General features: G+C 45.2%; 1 pseudogene; it reads left to right on the top strand.

Moving 5' to 3' along the window:
* The first annotated feature begins 717 nt into the window (after positions 1–717).
* Positions 718–16,266, top strand: part of LOC108929743 (dachshund homolog 2-like) — a 32,413-nt pseudogene continuing 16,864 nt past the window's right edge.

Raw genomic sequence — 16,266 nt, forward strand, 5'->3', positions numbered from 1 at the left:
TGTCTGTATATTTAGCTGATGCTTTTCTGAAGCCGTTTAAAATGATTCACTGCTTTACACAACTGGGTAATTTTTGCTGGGGCAGTTTAGGTCAAGTACCTTGCTCAAGGGTACTACAGCAAGAGGTGGGATAGGAAGCAGAGCACTTTGAGAAACAGACTGCAAACATGTGACTATTAATTATTAGCAGGACACACTCAAAGCGCGCGTGTGTGTGTGAAACTTGCTTTTGTTGTCCTTTCAGCAGAAACAGTGACTGGTGATGCATACGAGTAACGAGGTGGTATTTGAACCTGAGTCCTTTCAGTGCCAGCTGCTACCTCTGACAACTAGGCACCCACCACTGCCCCAATCTTCCGGAAGGCTTACTTATACATGAATATTGATCTTTGTCCAGGTGACATGTTAGTCAGCTTTTCAATGATTTACCCATTTATACAGCAGGGGATTTTGGGGGAACTCAGGGTAAGTACTTTGATCAAGCGCAGCAGGAGTGGGATTCGGATTCGAACCCGGAACCTTCCGATTACAGGATGGCAGTTCTAACCAGCCAGGACAATACAAACAGAGCGAAAGATGGGCACCGCGTAGAGGAGCGGTTAAGTGATGGACACGAAAGCGTAGGAAGAAAACGTGTTAGGGAAGCGCATGAGCGCGGTGCCGGGGAGGCGCTCGTTGCTACAGAGACAGGGCGCTCGTGCGGGGGGGGGGCTGTGGGGGAGTGACCGCAGCCGCTCGCTCGGCTCATTGTGACCCACGCGGTGCTTGTCCGACTTGTCGCGCGCGTGGCGCAGGAAGAGGCGCGCGCACAGGCAGCGTCGAGAGCGGCGGACGCGGCAGCGCCGGCGCGGCCATGGCGGTGTCGGCGACTCCCCCGGCCATCTCCGGCGCCCCCCGTCGTCCCACGGAGCCACCGGTCCTCGCGCGGGAAGTGTTCGACACGCTCGTGAACAGCGGAGCGGGGACGGGCTCCCAGTGCGAGATGGTGGAGATCCACGGGGCGAAGGTGGCGTCGTTCCGCGTGCGCGGCCGCGAGCTCGTGTGCCTGCCGCAGGTGTTCGAGCTCTTCCTGAAGCACCTGGTCGGCGGGCTCCACACCGTCTACACGAAGCTGAAGCGCCTCGACATCTGCCCCGTCGTGTGCACCGTGGAGCAGGTGCGCGCGCTGCGCGGGCTCGGCGCCATCCAGCCCGGCGTGAACCGCTGCAAGCTCATCGCGCGCGAGGACTTCGAGGCGCTGTACAGCGACTGCACGAGCGCCAGGTGAGCGCGAGCTCGCGGCCGCCTCTCGTTCGGAGCGCGCGCGCGCGCGCGCGGGGCGGCTGAGACCGAGCGAGGGCACAGCGGCCGGAGAACGCAATTTTCCAAAAGTTACTTTTTCGCAAACTATGCAACTTAAAACGTGGTTTACTTGAAATCTGCTTTCATGTGCCGGCACGGGGGCGCAGTGCTTAGCGAAGAGACGAGACACAGACTGCCCTCCTCAGGGAATCTAAGGTTGGTGGTTCGAATCCTGCTGCAGTGCCTCTGCTTGACGTATTTACTAACTTACTGTATTCTGAATCGATGCTGTAAAATACCCTGCCGTGAGGGTAAATCACTGTAAAGTTTGTTTTCTGCCATATCGGTGGCTTTGCTGCAGAAGGACGAGCTGAAGTAAACCAGTACCGTTACACGTCGACTTGTTTCAGATACTAGTAGTGACTAGTATAGTTATATTAGATAAATATTTCCAATGCTACAAATGTAAACACATTGTATTTTGATAACAGCTCGCACAAATCTGTGGAAAAACTAATAGCAACTGAATGCGAACAATTTTTTTAAATGCAGAGAGTTAGAAAATGCAGTGAGTTTTTTCAAAAAACACTAGCGCTCCACAAGCCGCTAAAGGACGTCATGTGGTCATACGTTTGCAGGGGGTTTTTCAGGTAAATTAAGACGTCTGACGCAGGTGTTTAAGATGTGTAATTTAAATTCTGCACATGGTGATCATAGTAGTTTTTTCCCCTTACTCAACGCTGTCAGGAGTCTTACATTCTGCTCACATGATAGTAAATAAATAGGTTCCCTCTTGAAATGTCAGCAGACAGAAGTGGGTGAATGAATGGTCATTAAACTGGCTGATCTGATACCAGTACGTCTCAGATTAGAATCAGTATTCACTAGTACTCGTTCCGACATTATTATTATTATTATTATTATTATTATTATTATTATTATATGCTGCTGTTTCCTTTGTCCAAGGCTACTTGCAGTGAGCCTCACGGGCGTCTGGATGAATTTAAAGTTTTTCTCCTCTCCTTGTCCCCATTTCAACTGATCTTGGGCTATTTTTTGAGGGTGCAGATGTTTCATGTCGTTTTTGTCATGTTGTTGTAACAGATTCATTATTTTAAAAAGTCAGGGTTCCTTTTCACAGCTGTGAGTCCAGTACTGAGGTCAATGTTTATTGTACTTTCATTTAACTGTTTAGTGACCCCCCAGCACCATCTGTCATGTTTGTACCTCCTCCTATGAGAACTCTAAGGTAATATTGTTAAAACATTCCCACAGCTGTCTAACATTTAACAGTATATGTTTATGAGACACAGTATTCAGAATATAAAGAACTTTAAGTAAGCTATACACATAAAGGACAAAGGGGAAAGCACATTGTTAAACTTGAAATATTTTTACAGAATATAAAAAGACAGAAAATACCATTTTATGAGTGTAATTTACAGTATTAAGTGAGGTTGCATACATTTAATTTATATCAGCACTTAATATTCCTTAACTGATATTTTATTTTCTTCTTGAAGAATTTGCATTATCTATCACTTGTGCAAACAGCTCCTCTTGCATTACAGAATGTGTTACATAAATCACCCCTTTCTTCTTACTTTGAGAAAGTGTAGTAAATGTGCTTTCTTCCAGCCCGTTACTGTACAAATGAGATGCAAGGTCTACTCGGTGAGCAAAGTCATATTCCTAATCACGCTGCAGCTGAGAGTACGGTAAACTCAACACCCAGCACTAAAAAGATCCCTTTCGGCAACTGGGGCTCATCACCTTGGCACTAATAAATGCACCAGGGAGACCTGTAGTGCTTGACCAGGCCCAGAGTGGAGTGAAATGGAGACGCCACTCCTTTTCCCAACAACCTCTGAATGAATGAGCCCGACGTCCTATCAGATTTACTTATATAGCAGAAAGATACAATATTTGTCACTTGTTTTGCCCTTTTAAGTAATAACATAGCAGATGTGGATTTATTTACCTTTATTATTTAAACCAGTTACATAATGTTCATTAGTTTTTTGGATAACAGACTGAATATAAATGTGATCATATCTAATTTCTCTTGACGGAAATAGAGGTGATGAGAATTACCCCAAGACTGGGACAAGCAGTCCCTCCAGCTGTCCAACAGGTCACAAGCCACTGTAGGCTCAGAGATGCTGCATAACAGGCATAGTCACCATATACCCTCTGTGTCTCTTAATGCCTCTGTTACCTTTTCATACTGAGTGGGCTGTGATGTTCTTTACAGCAGAAACAACAAAACTCATGAATGGAAGGGTCAAACATACAGTATATGTATATATACAGTACATATACAGTATTGTCCAGCACTGGTTTTAAAAGGTTGTTCTCGTTTTCACAGTGATCTTTATTCACGTACTGCTTTGACTTACTGTAATCTGCTTTGTATAAATGTAGTTAATTTGTTGCTTCTTTCTTTTTATTAAATTATTTTGTGGAACAAGGAAGGAAGGAAAGATTGCATAAGGTAGGATAGATTCTGCTGCTTCGGGCTGGTGCTCAGGTGGAACCATCTTTCTAAAGGAAGGAAGGACGGAGAAAACTTGTGAAATTGTCATAGTTTTTCGTAGAGGGGCTGAGTTATTCTTTAGTTTTTTATTTGAATGAAGATAACAGCAGTAAAAGGCGTAAAGGTAGTCCATTACATAGTTTATTCCGGTGCAATGAGCGGGTAATGAAATTGCCCTGGCAGTGAGCTGCAGGGGAATTTAATTTGCTCCTCGGCCTCGATGCTTTACGGCTAAACAGGCGTGTGTTGCCATCATGCTGCAGCTTTATAGCCCGACTGTAACATTACCCAGTGCTCCTGCACCAGATGGCTGTGCCTAATTCGGGCAAACTGGCTGCTCCTTTATCTTGAGACAGCAAAGGAAAGTAGATTTTGCCTTTCTAATCAGCATTATCTAAGCAGATATTAAATTATGCAATAGATACAAGCAAGGTTAATATTTTCATTTTAAATCTTTTGTAACTCATTTTTATGGTTTCCCAAACCCGTCCTAGAATTACCATGATTGTAATATGTGTTGGTAATGTTGGTGAGCCAAGATCCATCATCCACCCATTATCAGTAAGCACTTGTTCAATGTAGGGTCTGGGGTCTCTGCCAAAAGTGTAGGGTATGAGGTATGGTACACACACACACACACACACACACACACACACACACGACACATGGGCAGACACACCTGACTGCCGTCTACCTGATGTGAGAGGGAAGGAAAAAACCTGTTGTTGTTTTTGTTTAACAGTGCAGTCGTAGCCAGTGTACACTAACTGTGGCAATGGAATAAAATTAAATATCTCCTAAAAATTAATTAGCAATTAGCTGTACATAGCCCTCTGTGGGTTGTTTGCAAAAGAATCATTTAAACAGATTAATATCTCAGCCCACAGGACAGCTGACATGATTGGATAAACAAACATAGCAACAACTCTTATTATTTAATTGTGCAGATGACTTATCCCATTTTTAGAAAGATGTAGATATATATTTTCTGTATAGAAATATTGGAAAGACAGAAATTTGAAAATGTAAAGTGACTTTAAACAGCCAAAAATCAGTTTTTATTAGTAGACCTAGGTGCCACCTTCCTTCTCTTGGTTATGTTTGTTTGCACGTGTGTTTGGTGCAAAATAACTAAGATAGATTTGTCTGTTTCATTGCATGATATTTCATACAGCTTGGACAAGTAGTGTTCTACGCAGTGATAATTCTGCATTTCTCATAAAAGTACAGTATATATTGTGTATTAGATGGTTTTCCATCAGGTGTTCAGCTTCAGTCATGGGCTTATGTGGAGATGTTCTGCCTTTAGGATATTTGCTCCAACAGATAAAATGCTCAGTATTATCAAATAATAACAATATTAACAAACAATGTTATTTTATGCTGCATGTGTAGCGGCGTTTGCACTTGCTGTTCTCTCACATCGCAGGCACTGATGTTCAGTTTCTGTTCAAAATTAGCAGAACTGCATGTAGATTTCCTTCCTTTATGTCTTTAATTTTGGAAGTGTCTGCACCATATTATTCTAATGTGCATTACTGTATTTTTATGTGAGGGAAACTTCAGTCATGAGCTTATATGGAGGTTATTTGTAAGTTTACAGCTGTAGTGCATAAACAGCAAAGTCCCTGATTTATTTTCAGACGGCTATTGCCTAAGGCCACATGAAATTTTCCATTTTCTTTTGGGAAGAGCAATGATGTTGCTAGTTCTGACACTGTTATTACACAAAAGCTGTAATCCGCACCATTTATGTTCATGGCAGGAAAGGTGATTTTATTTTTTTTTTTTTTTTTTTTTGCTCTCCTTTAATTTTAGCATTGGTGGGAATCGCTTGGGTGGAGAAACTAATTCATAAAAAATTTAAATGACGGACTTTATGGTGTCATGCAGGTGTAGAGAGTGGTCATGCACAAGCAGCTATTTTAAATGCTATTTAATGTAGTTCTTTTTAATTTTGTTGCTCAACTGCTCTGTTGTTTTAAGTGTGTTTACTGGATTCTTCAGTAGGACGATGTCAGGCCAGCCCATAACCTCAGAAAGTGTCTTTGCATTATCCTTCATCATCATCATCATCATTATTATCATTATTCATTCATTTATTCATTTTCTCCACGGCAACTTTCAGGGATGGATTACTGAAATTAAGTTGTGATGTTTGTCGAACCTTGCAGCGTATGTTGTAATGCCTTGGGTCAGGGAGAAGCTATTTACCTCCCAAAAAGAGGAACTCGGTAAACAACTCTCATGTTCGCCAGGGTGATGCAGACCCAAGTCCAGTTGCACGGTGTTATTCTATACAGAATTGGCAGGCAGAATGCGTTGTTGTTCTCGTAGCGAGGGTCACCGATGAGCAGACCTCAATACCGGGAGAATCCGAAGCCGTAGTCCAGGAAACAAAGCCAATGATCAGGGAACGAAGAGAACGAAGAGACGGGGGGTCTGGGTTCGGGGAGGACAGGAACAGACTGAGGCGGGAACAGGTACGGGAACAAGGACGAGGAGGAGAACAAGGATGCGGGAGAAATCGCAGGTGTGGGTGAGCGGGTGGCTCGGTGAGGTTCTGCGATGTGGTTGGTCCGGCGTCGTCCTTTTATGCTCCGTCTCCCTGATCACCCCCAGGTGCAGTGAGTTGCGACGAGGTCGTGGGCCTAACAACAACACCCTGTTGGACTGCCTTGCAGTGCCAGTTCACCTAGAGCATGTGCTGGAAGTCGCCATGGCTGCAGTAAGACAGTTTATTAAGGAAATAATAGACTCTCCAATTCTTCACAGAATAATCCATCAACAGGTGCCAGAATAATAATAAATACTTCTTTTACACAGATCAGAATGGACTACCACGACACTAAAAGTAGCCTCATAATAAAAAAAAAAAAATTGGTACCACAGGCTGCCCAACATGACGGTTAACATTTCTCCATTCATCACTTCCGCTCTGTTAAAATCTTTATTCAATAAATAAAGCCATGAAATCCATCATGCCTTCACTAAGATATATCCAATAAAATTTATTTAATAAAACCAACCAATATAAATATTGGATGACAGATAGTTAAATACAAAAGAAAACATACCCTAAGGCTGAAACAATAAAGCCATTAAAAGGAAACTTACCTGTCAACTCCACTGCTCAAAAAGGGGGGTCCCCTGGCCTGTTCCCATGGTGTTACCGTACACCTTACTTTTCCCAGGTGTGTTTTTTTTTTTTTTTAACCTTACCTGTCGACCTTTGTTTAGTGGAAGTATATTGGAGAGACATCGGTTAACACTTCAGCAGTGAAACCTGAATGACTTTGTTTGCAAATAGATGTTCCCTGTGGCATCATTGCTGTGCATGTCAATGGGCAAAGGTGCTACTGCAAGTACGTACAATATCGCGCGCACACACACACTGAACTGCTTGTCTCATACACGGTTGTGGGGAGCCGGAGCCTAACCTGGCAACACAGGGCGTGAGGCTGGAGGGGGAGGGGGCACACCCAGGACGGGACACCAGTTCATCGCAAGGCACCCCAAGCGGGACTTGAACCCCAGACCCACCGGAGAGCAGGACCCAGTCCAACCCACTGCGCCACCGCACCCCCACGTACAATATCCCCATTTGTTATTTTTGCATATGCAGTACAGTAGCATCCTAATAGATATATGTGGAAATATGTATGAAATATTTCTTTAGAATACTTTCTTTAGTTTTAAGTGTGGCTTCACAGGGTGATAATGAGGGTGACAGTGAAAAGTACTGCTGCTTGTGACCCATAATCTTGCTGCTGTAAATATGGGGAGCGTGTGACCAAAATTGCTGTGCTCTGACCTAAAATCTATCTTGTTCCAGCAAATCAGGATCATTTCCACCTTGAAGCCAAAGCAGCCGCTTAGGTTACCCCCCCCACCCTGGAACACTGCGGGTGCAGTCATGTTCATCCCCACTGAAATACAGAATTAACCCACTAACAGACAAAAGTTGACAGTGAATGAAACACTTGGAATATATTGTGTCAAGTTCTGTTACGGTTTTGTCTGTTAGTGGGTTTTATCACAGTGAAAGGATTATTATAGAAAGCACTGAAAAAATCCAGGTTATGTAGCTTGCTGATGGGTTGATTCGATCTACCATCTGCTATTTGGTAGGGACTTCAGATCCTCCAACATGAGGCCACCTGCTGACTGGTTCACAACCACACAGGAACCGGCGCTGTCCTGTGGTTGAAGAAAAGACGACCCTGAGAATGGAGAAGACCTAAAATGTTGACCTTGCCCTTAAAACAGAAATGTGAGGTTCAGTAAACAGGCTGGGAGAGATCTGTTTGGTGAGAGCAAGTGTCTCTTAATATTGGCTGCTAATATGGATCTGCTGTGCGCTGAAATATGAGGCAAGGGGTGTATCATTGCTGAAGCATCCGATTTTACTCTAAGCGACCGAATTACGGTATATTAGGCCAAACAATGTTTTCAGTGTAAGCTGAGATCATTCATCCCTTATACCCGCGGGTGGGTTGTTAGCTGTGATGCGGTAGGGAAAGTGGGAGTCCTGAAAATGCCTAAATTACATAAAATTAAGTAAACAACGTGATCTGTAAATGGAAATATGTGAAAGAGAAAGGTGGGGAATGGGAGCAAGGTGTGTTTTGTGTCTTCTCCACCCTGTCCCAGCTGTTCACCCACGGGGGCTGCGATCAAACCTGTAGCCGCTGCACTGTGGGAACGCATTAATGGTATCACACGGAAGAGCTGTTGACCTTGTCGCCTTGTGCTGGGCTGGCGCGGTTCGAAGACACACTTTTAGTAGGTGTTGGAATGAGCGCTGGAGCTGGAGGCAGGTGAAGAGCCATTGCCCTGCTGCTTCCTTCTCTAGTGTGGAAAATGTTGCACCTGTTCTGGTTTTTTTTTTGTTTCTTTTGTTGACTCTGTTATTCAGAACAACTTTATATTCTCATATGTCACAGATGCTCTCATAGCCAAGAACTGGGTGTTGTTTCAAAGATCATAATTTACATAAGCAATTTGGATTTGGTGCTTCCAGAGCCTGAAGGTTTGTGAATGTGAAGCTGTTGTTTTTTTTTGCATAGTTTCTCCATTGACCCTCACGTCTGTACTGATGATCTATATTATAGTTTTGCAAGAAATGAAATATTTATATATTTAATATGATATTAAAAAAATGTATGATTGCACCTGATGAGACCTGTTCCATAACTAGGGTAACACCTGCTTGTTCAGCAACTGAGACCAAAGTATTACCCATGGATGTGTGTTATTATTAACCTTTATTCAGCTGCTTTTCTCAAGGCAATAAGTTACCCATTTGTACAGCATGGTGACTAATTCAGAGTGAGTACCTTGATGAAGAGTACTGTAACAGAGTTGGAACCATGGACCTTAACATTGCAAGGGAACAACCTTAACCACACCACCCTCTGCTCCCATTGCTGTATTGCAGCAACTGTATGACAGTTTAGTGTTATTTTCTAGCAGCTGATAAACATCACTGAAGATATTTCTTATGCTGTTCATATTGCTTTCTTATGAACACTTTTGTTAGATAGATAGATAATCCATATGTAAAGTGGGGTGTGACGGTGCAGTGGGTTTGGCCTGTGCCTGTTCTCTGGCGGGTCAGGGTTTTGAGCCCTGCTTGGGGTGCCTTGGGGTGGACTGGCATCCTGTCCTGGATGTGTCCCCTCCCCTTCCAGCCTTGCGCCCTGTGCTGCCGGGTTAGGCTGCGGCTCGCTGGGACCACACTCGGGACAGGCGGTTTCAGCCAATATGTGTAATTCATATGTCATTAATTCTCAATTTTGAAAATGAGTCGGACGTGGTGTCGTGTGTGTCGCAGTCTGACAGACTGTCGTTTGTGAGTAGGTTGTATTGTAGTGTTTACATCCTCAGCATGGAAAACTCTCAGTGGTCCCTGCACTCTTACATCAGAACGATTCATAACACAGGTCAACTAGAAGTTGGTGCTGCTTTGGAGGAACAGCTTTGCTGGTGTAGCTGAGCACTTGCAGCCATTCTGATAAAACCAGAAGCACATTCACTGTGTCATAAAGCAAACCCCACGTACGGTGGTAACTTGAAAATATTTGCTCTTTGGTATTATAATGCAGGGGGTGCGGTGGTGCAGTGGGTTGGACCACAGTCCTACTCTCCGGTGGGTCTGGGGTTCAAGTCCCGCTTGGGGTGCCTTGTGGCGGACTGGCGTCCCGTCCTGGGTGTGTCCCCTCCCCCTCTGGCCTAACGCCCTGTGTTGCCGGGTAGGCTCCGGTTCCCCGTGACCCCGTATGGGATGAGCGGTTCTGAAATGTGTGTGTGTGTGTGTGTGTGTGTGTGTGTGTGTGTGTTATAATGCCCCAGACTAAAGGCTTTATGAGTGCTTGTTTGAAGAGAGTAGTGGCCAATGCTCATGAAAACATGGGGTGTGTCTTTTTTAAAGACAGGTTGGAGGTGCGGAGATGAGGGGAAATTTTGTAGTCAGTATTCTTAGATTTATATTTACGTTTTTCATACATCCATATAATAGACACTTTTCTCTTAATCAGAGATGAGCTCTGATTAATGTGTAAAACTTAGATGCCGCCTTTTGACTTATGTTGTTAGACACACTGCAGTATCCTCCAAGTAATAATTCACATTGGTACAATAGAGCAGTGTAGCGCACGTGTGCGCGCACACACACACACACACACACACACACACCCACACACACACCTTATGAGCAATCAAGAGGCACCAGTTCACCTGAAACACATGTCTTTGGAGTGTGAAAGGAAACCCATACAAACACAAGGACAGTATGCAGATTCCACGCAGACTGAGCTGGATTCGAACCTACAGCCAAACAACTCAGGTGCTATGAGGCATTTACATTATTTAAATTACCCTCAGATTTTAGAAGTATTTATAGGCATGAGTTCTTTTATAGGGTCTATGAATTTATGTTCTCTGACTTGCGGATTATTAATTATGGACTTCAGCTAACAAACTGCCCGCTAAGTGTCGTCTCCAGATTTACGCTCAAGAACACTGCAGTGATTTAAGGAGAGTCGCATCACTAAGTCTCTGCTGAGGAGCTGTATCACCTTAATCATATCCATAATGTATTGACAGATGGTACTGCTCTGCATTTTGGTGCTCTGTTCAAAAAGCAAAAAACAGTGCTCTCCTCAAGAAGCCCCCCCCCAAGCCCCGCCCCGCCCCCCAGTGCAGCGTGTCCTTTTTATTTATACTTTCCACGTTGATCGCTGCGGTGACACAGCTTAGTATTTTATGAAAATATACGAGCACATTTAAAAAATTTATAATGGGAGCGAATAATGTGCCAGTGTCAAATGGGTGGATGCAAACGTTTTGAAATTGTTCAAGTGCAGTTTTTATCTTGCTTGCTGCTGGAGGGTGTGTCAGATGTCTTATTCCCCGCATTCGATGCCAAGAAGCACATCGTGGTGAGGAAGGACGCTTCTGCTCAGTGTCATCAGAACTGAACGTGTTTCACTGAGCAACAAAGTTTCTTCTCGCTCAGAGTGTTCGGTTCCTCCTCCTCCCTACCTTGGTTCATCACAGCGAGGAGTTGAGGGAGAGGTACGAGGGAAGGTTGTGAGGACGCATCTATTAAGTGCTGGACTCTAGCCCAGGGCTCATCCCCGCGGGCTTTCCTGCGGGCAGAATTTCATCCATTTTCTGTCATCCGCTGTGCAGTTGGGATCGCTGTGGTCTTGGATCAATACCAACAAGCGCAGTGTATTCTATTCAACACAGACTAGTCCATACATTTTTCATCCAGACTGAAGCTCTGGTCCTAAAGATGTAGGAGTTTGGGAGTTGAAGAGGTGCTGAAACATGATCAGTGACAGCATAGTCCTGATGCCCCCTGGCTACTCATTTCTTCCGCATTCAACGAAGAAAAAATCACAATGTTCAGGAAGTCTCTGGGTGATTTATACAGGTTTGGATGGTTCACTGTAAGGTCTGCTCGCCTGGAAGGTTGATGTGATGTCGCAGTGAACTGATGGAAGAGCTGATGCGTGCTGTTTGGTTACCGTGGTAACCTCCTAAGGCGGAACGGTGTGCCCTCCATTGTGACATATGGGCAATGGTTTCCCCTGGGCATCGCTGGGCAGTGCGGGCTCTCTCGCTGTGCTCCTTCTCCCACCTGGGCCACCTGCTCTTCCTGGACAAGAAGAACCTTACAAACAAGCGGTATTAATGAATTGTTGGTAACATGCAGATGTGTTTGCATAAATTTTATTGGAATCAGTTGCACAAACCTCAGAGTTCAAGATTTTTTCCAATACCATTTAAAGGCTCCTGGACATGTTTGTTTTACGTTTCGGGTTCTCCACCCTGATCCCGTAACCTTTACCCATTGCTTTCAGTTCCACTGTAAAGTGAGAGAAATGTCACGTTAAGGTTTAATAATTTCGCACCGGAGTGATTAAGGGCATTAGCTCTACACGCTGTCGTCACTTAGCGGAAATGGGGCGGGCCTCATTTGGCAGCCGCTGTCGCGGGAAGAAAAAGCAGGTGCTTCAGCATGAATATTCATCCAGAAGTGTTGGCTGACACTGAAAAGGACGTGTAAGGAGAAAGTCGAGCAGAGTTAGCGCCGCACGCTCAGATTGCCGCCGAGCTTCTCGCACCTTCACCAGGGAGCTCGTGGAGACTGATCGGCTGGGACACCTGTTCTGACAGGCCTCTCTCCATTTCAGCTGGGACGGGAGGTAACGTGCAAATGACTTTGCCCCGCCATCTGTTTCTCGCCGCCTCCCAGGACCCTGTGGAGTGACAGCCACATCCCCTTTCCCCACATTGTGGGGGGCTAGAGTGAAGAGACCAGGTGGGGTTGCGGTTGGCTGTGCAGTGCCACAGAGCCCCTCACCGAGGCACGTGTCACGCTTGCCAGAACCAGAAGCTTTCAGGATGACCGCCTGTGCAGCAGTCTCTCCTCCTCGTCTCTGCATTGGCAAAACTGCGATATTGGACTGACTGCACTTGAGGAATTATTTGATGTCTCTTAAATGAAACAATGTAAATGTAGTCTGGCCTTTGAAACATTCTGCCCTTTATCCTGTGCAAGAAGCTCATGCTTACTGTATAGGTTAGTAATGAAAATTCAAAAACTGGTTGGTTGGATTTACGTTTTCTTTATTTAACTGACTTATGTTAATGAAATAAATAAGTAAAGGCCACTTATGGGGTTAGGTTTGTACACTGACATACAGTTGTTCACTCTTTTATACAGTATGGGTCAGGGTAAGTACTACTGCAGGGTGTGGGATTTGAACTTGGAAGCTTCAAACTTTATAGCCTAACCAGTGTGTGACATGCTGTAGGTAAAGGTACAAACTGCAGCAACCTCAGTACTTAGCCGTTCTCACAAAGCTGGATTATTTTTACTGGAGAGATGTGGGGTATAACAGCACGAGGTTGGATTCAAACCTGCAAACTTCCAAAGGCAGTGACTGTAACCGCTACACCATCTGCTACCCCTGGTGGAAGATACGGCTTTAGTAAAATATAACTTGTACTATAAAACAAGATAATGTGAAGAATGGACAGCTGTGCGTGGAAGAACTGCCCACTGGGAGGAAGGACACGCTGTAGTGAATCCTTCAGAAAAACGTGTAATAGTCTATATGTTGTTATTTATTTATTTATTCATGAAATACCAGTGAACAAAATACAGCTCAATGGTGTCAAACAAAAGAATCAAAATTGAGAAAAATGTGCTCTAATGGTGCAGTAGCACATAATTCATGTCATCGTTATAGATTTTAGTATTCGATCAGGTGCAAGAATAAGACAGTGAGCGCTTCAGGCCTGAAAGATGTGTTTCACACTTCCCTGTGTGTTCCTGCCTCAGCTCTCGGCCGGGCCGCCCACCCAAGCGCTCCGTCGGGGGGGGCTGTGCAGGATGGCCCCAGGCTGCTGTACCCCGGGATGCCTGGCCTGCTGCCACCGGGCTTCCTCTCTTCCACAGGTGAGCATCCTCTCTTCCACATGCGTGCGGCACACGGCAGAGATCACTAAAGCACTGAAAACCGACCCAGAGCAGCGACTTTCACACCACGTCGACATTTGCCAACAGCGCAGCGAGTGCGCAACAGCAGCACAGACAGTCCTCGACTTACACAGATGGATGTATGTGGGTGGTGAAGAAAAGAAACAGTGAAAGAAAACAGATGTAGAAATGAATGTGAAGATAATAGTGGAGTATGAAAACGTAATATTGTGCTGTATTCTTATTAGAATTATTGTTTTATGTTGGCTACAGAGGCGGGTTGGACCAGGTCCTCTCTCTGGTGGGTCTGGGGTTCGAGTCCCGCTTGGGGGTGCCTTGCGACAGACTGGCCTCCTGTCCTGGGTGTGTCCCCTCCCCCTCTGGCCTTACGCCCTGTCTCTGGGACTCGAACCCCAGACCCACCAGAGAGCAGGACCCGGTCCAACCCACCGCGCCCCCGTGTGGAATTAGTGATAATTAATAAATTGTTTATATAACCATCTGAATTGTATAATGTATGAGGGGGCTTGGAACTTGCAATGATCTCATCAGAACAGAACCCTGTTGTAAGTCGGGGAGAGCCTTAACCGTAAAAAAACTTTTTCTTCTGGAAATTTTATCTTAAGGACCGTCTGTAATAAAAGTGGCAAAAGTATCTTGATTTACTTCATTTTTATGTCACCTCCTCACTTTGTTTCGCGCCGGTGATGCTGGTGGCCGTCAGCCCTTCGCTGTCTCTGGGAGCGGGAATACCAAGCACATGAGGAGGGCACTTTGACCTGGTGGACTTCTCAGCAGTACACAAAACCATATTATATGTCAAGTTAATTTTTATGCTCTATCTCATGTCACTTTTTGCTAATGTGCCACATAGCAATCTTTGATCTGACCCCCCAGTGACAGAAATGGCAAATGGAAGAGTCCAGACATTGCGTCCCAGTACAGGACACACACAATGAATTGAGTTAGGCTCAGAATGCTCTCAGTTATGTTCAGCAACTTAACTAATTCTGCTTTCATTTGCATCGAGCGCTGGTGGTCTGTGGTCGGGAAGCCGTTAAGGGTGAAGGTAGAGAGCAGACCTCAGAGATCAGTGGTAAAATTGCTGTGAAGGTACCCTCACTGGTGGCCCCACAAACTGGAATCACGAAAAATTGGAGAGTGTGACCAGGGAAATAAGCCCACTGCCTTCCTATCTCATTTTTCAATTAGCAGACCAATGAGTTGGAAAGAAATCGGCGGGTATGAGGATATTCTCCTGTATCTTGAATGGAGAATATATGGATCAATTTTTTATGGATAAAGTGATGTGGTGCTCTTGTCCTCCAAAAGGTGACCGATTTTTGCCTTTATTAATGAATATAGGACGGTTAGACAGTTCAGAAGACTTTTGACGGGTGAGGTGATACAACTAAGACGATATTCAGGTTAGAAACTGAGAAAAGAGGTGGACACCTGTAGTTAGTGCAAAACAGAGGGAAAAGGCCATGTGGACAGTACACCATTTACCTCATTTACCGCTGCTTGGTCTCTGACGTAAGCTTTGTTTCAAGCCTGTTACTCGCTACACTAAGTACCACGTCTCTGTATTCCTTGTGCTCATTCAGTTCACTTTATTGTCTTTACACAACTGGAACAAAATTCTATTTTTCCAGCTGTCGGAGTGTGATGTAAAATACAAGTGCAGAATACAATGTATCACTGTGTGATACTATTAATGTACTATGTTTTAATTTTCTTGTATCTTACCCATGGTGGGGGGCGCAGGGGTGCAGTGGGTTTGGCCGGGTCCTGTTCTCTGGCAGGTCTGGGGTTCGAGTCCTGCTTGGGGTGCCTTGTGACAGACTGGCATCCCGCCCTGGGTGTGTCCCCTCCCCCTCCAGCCTTGTGCCCTGTGTTGCCGGGTTAGGCTCCGGTTCGCCGCGACCTTGCTCGGGATAAGCAGTTTCAGCCAGTGTGTGTGTGTACCCATGGTTTGTACTGTATTTTATGCTGACTTGGGTGAATTAGTCACTCTAAATGGCTAACTGTGTGTTTGTGAATTATTTGTTTGTAGTAAGGTATAAATGTCTTTGGCTGCCCTGTCCTACACCCTGTGTACACACTTGGCTTGCGTCATGCATCACCAGTGGGTTTCCTGCTGCATGATGTCCCGCTGTAGTGTGTTTGGGCTGCGTCTCGCTGCAGGACTGACGACAGCAGCGATGTCGGAGGCCATGAAGCTGCACAAGATGAAGCTAATGGCCTTGAACCGGCTCCGTGGAAGGGACGGTCAGAACAGCGCAGAGTCTGAGCAGGAGGAGAGGAGCTCCAGCGCAGGTGAGGCCCAGCGGGGCGGTGCTGTGTGTCTGTTGGGACTCACCTGGAGCTGCGCCTGTGACGCTGTCCCACTTCTGTTTGCTTTACAGGTACATTTACTCATTTAGCAGACGCTTCTCTCCGAAGTGGCATA

This window comes from Scleropages formosus, chromosome 13 (genome assembly GCF_900964775.1).
Source record: "Scleropages formosus chromosome 13, fSclFor1.1, whole genome shotgun sequence".
Lineage (NCBI taxonomy): Eukaryota > Metazoa > Chordata > Actinopteri > Osteoglossiformes > Osteoglossidae > Scleropages > Scleropages formosus.